Source organism: Myotis daubentonii, chromosome 1, assembly GCF_963259705.1.
Source record: "Myotis daubentonii chromosome 1, mMyoDau2.1, whole genome shotgun sequence".
In the NCBI taxonomy this organism is placed as follows: domain Eukaryota; kingdom Metazoa; phylum Chordata; class Mammalia; order Chiroptera; family Vespertilionidae; genus Myotis; species Myotis daubentonii.
In genome coordinates this window covers 155312653-155321598 of record NC_081840.1, presented here as the reverse complement: position 1 = coordinate 155321598, position 8946 = coordinate 155312653, and the positions used below count along the sequence as shown (strand labels likewise).

The following is an 8946-nucleotide window of genomic DNA, read 5'->3' as shown; positions in this document are numbered from 1 at the left end:
TGAAATGTTAACATTGCATTAGTCAAGTATGGTACAGTAGCACAGACAATAACGATAAATACGGCAAAGGAGTTAATGTATAACCAAGCATTTAATGTGAGTACAGAGAGAAAGCACACACAAGGCAAAGTACAAGAGTAGCAGTTTGGAGCTCTAAGAGTAAACATGAGATTGGGAATTTATAGCTTCAAGAATTTTGCATCTGGGTTGTTTGTTTTTACTTTTAACTTAGAAGTTTTAACTTTATATAGGCCTGGAAAATATATGAATACGCAGTCCATCTTCTAATCTATAACTGTAAGAAGAATGTTCATGAAATAAAAATCAAGAACGAACTATTTGAAATTGCTTCTGATTATTTTAACTGTAGGTAGACTTTGGTTTTCTATGTATCTTTGGACATTTACTTCAAAAGAACAGGTTCTTCACTATGTGCAGCACAGTTAAATAAAAAGACATTAAAGCAACTTACCAGGCCTACTGCAGAGTCCTGCGGTAGAACAATATAAAGTCAGGTTAAACAATGTCAAACTTGTTTTATGATGTGTGTGTGGGAGGATAATTTGTGCAATGGACTATCACCAATGGTGACTCAACCTGATGAATATTCAGTAAGTTTTTGGATTACTGTTATGTCAGGACTCCAAGATGTATGTATTTATTGTAAACTCTTGCTTTTCTTATGAGAGCAGGAAAGAAAGGAAGAAAGAAAGTAGAAAGAAAGGAAGAAAGAAAGGAAGAAAGAAAGAAAGAAAGAAAGAAAGAAAGAAAGAAAGAAAGAAAGAAAGAAAGAATAATGATGCATAGCTATTTTACCTTTTTTTTTGGTATCTACCCTATAGGGAATATTTTGATTCTGTGTTTCAGACAATTTACCAATGATGTCTGAATTAAGAATGAAGATGTTAAAGAAACCTGAATGAAGATCAACTGTCTTTTAAAAAAAACAAACATTTTTGTTGACTTCAGAGAGGAAGGGAGAGGGAGAAACAGAAACATTAATAATGAAAGAGAATCATTGACTGGCTGTCTCCCACATGCCCCCTGCTGGGGATCAAGTCTGCAACCCCAGGATGTGGCTTGACCCAGAATCGAGCCATGACCTCCTGGTTCATAGGTTGACGCTCAACCACTGAGCCACATCAGCCAGGCTGTAGTAAACTTTTAAAACGAGATATGATACATGATTCAAAACAAACTCTTAAATTTGCTTTTTAAGAATGTTAGTGGAGGAGAACCAAGATGGCGGCATAGGTTAACGCAGGAGTTTGCTGCTTTGAACAACTACTTCAAAAGTGAAACTAAAACACAGAACGGACATCACGCAGAACCACAGGAACGCTGGCTGAGTGGAAGTCCTACAACTAGGAGGAAAGAGAAACGCATACGGACACTCAGAGGAGGCGCAGTGCTGAAGTCAAATTCTGAGGTGCGGAGTGCGCGGAGCGGGCTGGCGGCGGAGGGCGCGCTTGTTGTTTTCAATCGGGAGGGAGTCGCAGACTCTGAGCTCCAGATACAGGCGAGTCTTTAGGGACACAGGCTCAAACGGGAGAAGCGGACTCTCTGGCTTCGGTCAGAGCGAGTGCAGCTTTCTCTCCGAGCTTTGCAGCGGGTGCTGGGACTCAGAGAGGCAGAGCCCCTTGGGACAGGACTGAGAGCTGCCATAACTGCTCTCTCCGGCCCACCCTGTTGATCCTGTTCGACCCGCCCTGCCCAAGCCCTGCACAGAGGCATTTGCCGGATAGCCTCAGGCAAAGGCTAGATTAGCACCTCCCTAGAGGACAGAAGTTCTCTCACCGCTGACACAGCTGAATCTCATAGCCACTTGGCCTGGAGGTCAAACCCTCCCTGGAATTAGCTACAACAAAGATTTATCTATAAGACTGCGAACAAAGACCACTAGGGGGTGCACCAAGGAAGCATAACAAAATGCGGAGACAAAGAAACAGGACAAAATTGTCAATGGAAGAAATAGAGTTCAGAACCACACTTTTAAGGTCTCTCAAGAACTGTTTAGAAGCTGCCGATAAACTTAATGAGATCTACACGAAAACTAATAAGACCCTCGATGTTATATTGGGGAACCAACTAGAAATTAAGCACACACGGTCTGAAATAACGAATATTAAACAGACGCCCGACAGCAGACCAGAGGAGCGCAAGAATCAAGTCAATGATTTGAAATGCGAGGAAGCAAAAAACATCCAACCGGAAAAGCAAAATGAAAAAAGAATCCAAAAATGCGAGGATAGTGTAAGGAGCCTCTGGGACAGCTTCAAGCGTACCAACATCAGAATTATAGGGGTGCCAGAAGATGAGAGAGACCAAGATATTGAAAACCTATTTGAAGAAATAATGACAGAAAACTTCCCCCACCTGGTGAAAGAAATGGACTTACAGGTCCAAGAAGCGCGGAGAACCCCAAACAAAAGGAATCCAAAGAGGACCACACCAAGACACATCATAATTAAAATGCCAAGAGCAAAAGATAAAGAGAGAATCTTAAAAACAGCAAGAGAAAGTAACTCAGTTACCTACAAGGGAATACCCATACGACTGTCAGCTGATTTCTCAACAGAAACTTTGCAGGCCAGAAGGGAGTGGCAAGAAATATTCAAAGTGATGAATACCAAGAACCTACAACCAAGATTACTTTATCCAGCAAAGCTATCATTCAGAATTGAAGGTCAGATAAAGAGCTTCACAGATAAGGAAAAGCTAAAGGAGTTCATCACCACCAAACCAGGATTATATGAAATGCTGAAAGGTATCCTTTAAGAAGAGGAAGAGGAAGAAAAAGGTAAAGATACAAATTATGAACAACAAATATGCATCTATCAACAAGTGAATCTAAGAATCAAGTGAATAAATAATCTGATGAACAGAATGAACTGTTGATTATAATAGAATCAGGGACATAGAAAGGGAATGGACTGACTATTCTTGGGGGGGAAAGGGGTGTGGGAGATGTGGGAAGAGACTGGACAAAAATCGTGCACCTATGGATGAGGACAGTGGGTGGGGAGTGAGGGCGGAGGGTGGGGCGGGAACTGGGAGGAGGGGAGTTATGGGGGGAAAAAAAAAAGGAACAAATGTAATAATCTGAACAATAAAGATTTAATTAAAAAAAAAAAGAAAACAAAAAAAAGAATGTTAGTGGAGATATAAATTGAATATATATTTAAGTTCATAATTTTTCAAGTTAAAAGACTTCTGAAGCAAATCTATTCTCTTCCCACCTCTGTCTCTGAAACACACACACACACACACACACACACACACTTCTATAAGGCGATACATGTAGAGTAAAAAGACTTAGTTTCCAGAATTTGTATTATATCTTGTTTTAAAGAAATGGAGTGTGGGCCATCTAGTTTTAGATCTTAGGAAGAAATTACCAAGACTGATGAGGATTAAAAGAATGCTATGTAAATTACTTAGCCTGAATTACCAAGGAAATTTTATGAGGTTATTTATATGGTAGGATAAAAACTAGTGTACTGAGTTGGATGTAATGTCTTACAACAAACTAAAATTCACTATAATACTCTACATGTTATGAGAAATATGGCATGCCCCTTGAATAAAATCTACTTCACTCTAAAACATATCATTAACAAGTTATTATTTTATAACAATATACCTAGAAAAATGCTTCTTAGTCAAAACAGCAACAACTCAACTAAAACAGGAATCTTCTATTCAAGCAACAAAACTTACATTTATCATGTGTAAGCCAGTGCATGAAGACACAGCAGTTTTAAAAATGTAACCCTTACCTACCTGCAAATGGCTCTGTGGTAAAATATAATAGCCATTTCTTTTTATTATGACATTTGGTTCTACTGTTTAATTGTTAGATATAATACCATTCACTGCAACTGGAAACAACAGCACCTTTCTTTTCTGCCTTTGCAATTGCCTCATGAATCAGAGGATTCTGGTAGGCTGCAAAAGTAATAATTTAAAAAATATATCATAAATTTCTTAAAGCAATTATTATATTTCATGCTTTGTATTAAATAGTACGCTGAATGTTTTTTATTTGGGTAGAACTATGACTTTTTAAAAATAGATGGCCTCATTCAAATGTATTGCAATATGATCTATGGATATGATTCTACAGGGGACTTGCATCATTTGTGCTAATAAAGATTGAGACTCAAAATATGTGCACTGGTCCTCAGCCCTCCTCTTTCCCCCACCTCCTATATCCCAGCATGCTTGGGCAAACAAAATTATCACAAACGAGTCAAGTCCTGTGCTTCCATTAATTTGCCCAAACCACTGTCCCAGAGAAATGAATTCAGGATCCTGTTTCCAATTCCTGGCACTCTAGGACAGTTCTTTATCTAGATTGCAAGTGACTGGCATGGTATTGCTGATTTTCTTTTTTTGCATGTGATCTGATAGATCATAACCTATAGAGGGAGAAATTACCCATTCAAAAAGGAAAATAAAACTTATTGGCATTTAATTTTAAAATACATTGTTTGAAAATTATAGCAGGGATGATACAGATAATGTCCTTAACTATGTCCTATAGCAACTGCCATAACCATAGAATAGCAGAAAATTGGTTCTTGTATTTTGAGTAAATTCCCATCAACACTAATAAAAGAGAAAAATGGTAATTGGCGTACGAGCTACCCTTTTCATTGGCTAATCAGGGCTATATGCAAATTAACTGCCAACTAAGATTGGCAGTTAACTGCCAACAAGATGGCGGTTAATTTGCATATGTAGGCACAATGCAGGGCGGCGAAAGGGAAAGCAGGAAGAAGCCCCCTGCCACTGACAGTGATTGGAAACCCAGGGGGGAGCTAAGAGCTGGGGGGCAGGGCAAAGGCGGCCCTGCCCCCCAGCCATGATCGGAGAATCAGGTGCCTTTTCCACCCTGGCCAGTGATAGCAGGAAGTAGGGGTGGAGCCAGCGATGGGAGCTGGGCACGGTCGAAGCTGGCAGTCCCGGGAGCTAGGGGTCCCTTGCCTGGGCCTAAAGCAGAGCCCACGATCGTGGGGCCACTGCAGCTGCAGGTCCCTGCTGCCCGGACCGGACACCTAGGCCCGCGCGATCGCGGCACCCCCCGCTGCCACTGCAGGTCCCTGCTGCCCGGGCCGGACGCCTAGGCCAGAGGCGTCAGGCCTGGGCAAGGGGCCGATCCTGCGATTGGAGGGTGATGGGGGTCAACGCCTGAGGGCTCCCAGTATGTGAGAGGGGGCAGGCTGGGCTGAGGGACACTCCCCCACACACATACCCAGTGCACGAATTTCGTGCACCGGGCCCCTAGTATAAATATAATACTTGCCAAAGTTTGAAAACTTCTGTAATAGATGTTTAATAAGTGGTTTCTGGTTGATTGAATTTTTAAAAAATTTGCATGATCACTTACACATAATAAAACTAGAAATGATATAAGATAAAACTCTATAAATGGTCCTTTTGTTCTTAGGCATTCAAGTCTGAGACCAAAATCTAAACACAGAATAATCAATTTATGTGATATTTCAATCTCCAGTAGATACATTCAAAGAATTTCAGACAAAGGTTTATTCCAATGAGATTCATACTGTACAAATCACAGTGTATGCCAATATACTACTTCATGCTGAAAACAAGAGGATGTACATAGACATCATATCTTAGGGTGGGGAATGAGTATTACTGCTCACTGTAAGAGAGAGAGAGAGAGAGAGAAAAAGTGTGTGTGTGTGTGTGAGAGAGAGAGAGAGAGAAAGAGAGAGAGAGAGAGACTCCTAGCCTTCATAAAAATATGAAGCCATCCATCTTTACTTTATGAAAACCCATTCTTCTTCCAGCATGATAGAGTCTAGATTAAAATTCTGCATGAGAATAATATTTCATGCAAGTTCTACTATGTTTCATTGGCCAATTTTAAAGATCAAAAAGTACAATTTAATATTATAAAATGCCAACTCGCCGAAACCGGTTTGGCTCAGTGGATAGAGCGTCGGCCTGTGGACTGAGGGGTCCCGGGTTCGATTCTGGTCAAGGGCATGTGCCTGGGTTGCGGGCACATCCCCAGTGGGAGATGTGCTGGAGGCAGCTGATCGATGTTTCTCTCTCATCGATGTTTCTGGCTCTCTGTCTCTCTCCCTTCCTCTCTGTAAAAAATCAATAAAATATATATATATATATATAAAATGCCAACTCAATGACTTCAAAGAGTTGGTAATTCTTGTAAAATTGGTTGAGAGAAATTAGAATAACAGTTATATATATATATATATGTTTATATATCTAATATATTTAATGCTTACAACTGCTCTATAATGTAAATACAATAATCCTGATTTTACACATAAGGAAATTAAAGACTTGCCGGAAGCCGGTCCATCCTTGCTGCTTGACACAGTCGCTGCAGGGAAGAAACATCTGCACAGCATATGTTTCAAGGGACCTGGTGTATATGGCATACTGTTCTTAATATGTTTGCTCACCTTCTCGCGCTATGTGTTTTAATCAAGGTCACCTCTCCGAGGATGTTTCCCCAGGTAGGGATTTTCCCCCTGAAGTTAGGAAGGGAATAAAACCCCTTAACAAAATGCCAGGCAGGTAGTTAATCACTTTAACTACGAACAATCACCCTTAAGTTACATAATCTTTACTCCCTGGAATGGAGATAAGAAACACCCTAACCTTTGGAATAGAAATTGACAGGATTAAAATCAACTAGTATAAATACAGATGTAACAAGACAATAAAACACAGAACTTGCTGGAGATCCTGGCTAGGCTGCTGATCAACTGAACGCTGTCTCCATGTCATTCCTTCTTCACCAACTCTGTCCACACCTTTGGGGACCCCTGGACCTGCTGGGGTTGGACCCCAACAACTGGTGCCCAACGTGGCTGTTCCCCTGAGCTAAGTCGACAACATGAGTTGCAACAACTTGGATGGGAAAGACAACTTTGATGAGCAGTTGCGATTGCAAAAATTGTACGGAGACACCCATAAAGGAGACACCCAGAAAGGTCCAGGTAGAGAAAACAATTCTTTCCGGCAGCAGCTAGATGACACTCCCTACGAGTGGGACCTGGATAAGAAGGCTTGGTTCCCCAAGATCACTGAAGATTTCATTGCTACATATCAGGCCAATTATGGCTTTTCTAATGATGGTGCGTCTAGCTCTACTGCAAATGTACAAGATGTTAATGCTAGGCCTGCAGAAGAACCTCCACAAAGAAAAAAACCCTGAACCCACTGATCCCAAAAAGAGAGGAGAAAAGAGAAAGGCTGAATCAGGGTGGTTTCATGTTGAAGAAGACAGAAATACAAATGTATATGTGTCTGGTTTGCCTCCAGACATTACACTGGATGAATTTATACAGCTCATGTCCAAGTTTGGGATTATTATGAGAGATCCTCAAACAGAAGAATTTAAAGTCAAGCTTTACAAAGATAATCAAGGAAATCTTAAAGGAGATGGGCTTTGCTGTTATTTGAAGAGGGAATCTGTGGATCTTGCATTAAAACTTTTGGATGAAGATGAAATTAGAGGCTACAGATTACATGTTGAGGTGGCAAAGTTTCAACTGAAGGGACAATATGTTGCCTCTAAGAAGAAGAAGTGCAAAGATTACAAAGAAAAAGCTATCTCAGCAACAAAAGCAATTGGATTGGAGACCTGAGAGAAAGGATGGGGCAATCCGAACGTGCCATGAACGAGTTGTCATCATCAAAAATATGTTTCATCCTATGGATTTTGAGGATGATCCGTTGGTGCTAAATGAGATCAGAGAAGATCTTCGAGTAGAGTGTTCGAAGTTTGGACAAATTAGGAAGCTTCTTCTGTTTGATAGACACCTAGATGGTGTGGCCTCTGTGTCCTTCAGGGAACCAGAGGAAGCTGATTATTGTATTCAAACTCTGGATGGACGGTGGTTTGGTGGTCATCAAATCACTGCCCAAGTATGGGATGGAACTACAGATTACCAGGTGGAGGAGACCACAAGAGAAAGGGAGGAAAGGCTGAAAGGATAAGAGGCTTTCCTTGAGTCTCCTGAGGCCAATAAAGGTCTTCGCGTTCAAATTTTATCTGTGCTTCAGAAAGGGCAGGGCCTTATAGAGTAAGGCATTTTTCAGAGTGCCCTAGCACATATAAAATGAATGATGAAGAAGCTGAAACTCAAATGGAATTTGAAGAGCCTGTAGATGAAAAGAAGTTTGAAAAATCAGAAGATGGGGGAGAATTTTGTTGGAGACCACCTATTGTCTTCACTAGCAGAGCATAGACAGAGACCCCCCAAAGCGGGTGACCTTTGAAGCCCTAGCAAAGGTCGGAGCTGTGCACCACCCAGTTAATCTAGATAATGGTAGCTGAAGCATCCTCCCCACCTTAACTCATGTAAATCCTTGTTGATTAGATAGTCTGCCTATTACTGGAAATTGTCTGCTGATGAGCTAATCTGTGTGTTACTGGAACTTGCCTGCCTAAGGGCTATGCTATGGGTGTATCCCAGATCAATAAAAGGTTGGTGCGGCCTGAGCACCAGTAGAAGTCCCTCTCCTTGAGTTGGACTTGCCTGCCTGGTCCCCCAATATTTCCAAATTATCTTGTGTCTTTTCTTTTTCATTTGTGTGCGGCTCTTCTTCCAGACCCCGAACCCTGAACCATGCAGAACGTGGAGAGAAACACACTCAACAAAAACTTATGTGTTTTAACACCTATTATTTGCAAAAAAAGGACTATCTGAGTATAGGAAGGTACACTTTTTTTGAAGATCTGAATATTTTTAGAATAAGTAATTAATATATATATATGAAATATCCCATATAATAAAGAGGCAATATGAAAATTGACCATCATGCCCTCACACAAGATGTTTGTCCCCATGTGGCACAAGATGGCCACTACAAGATGGCCAGCAGGAGAGGGCAGTTAGGAGCAACCAGCCTGGCAGGTGAGGGCAGTTAGGGGTGACC

The 8946-nt window shown here is 41.1% G+C and overlaps 1 pseudogene; it reads left to right on the top strand.

Annotated features, from left to right (window-relative positions):
* Positions 1 to 6878: 6878 nt before the first annotated feature.
* LOC132237209 (HIV Tat-specific factor 1 homolog) lies at positions 6879 to 8633 on the top strand (annotated as a pseudogene).
* The last annotated feature ends 313 nt before the right edge of the window (positions 8634 to 8946 follow it).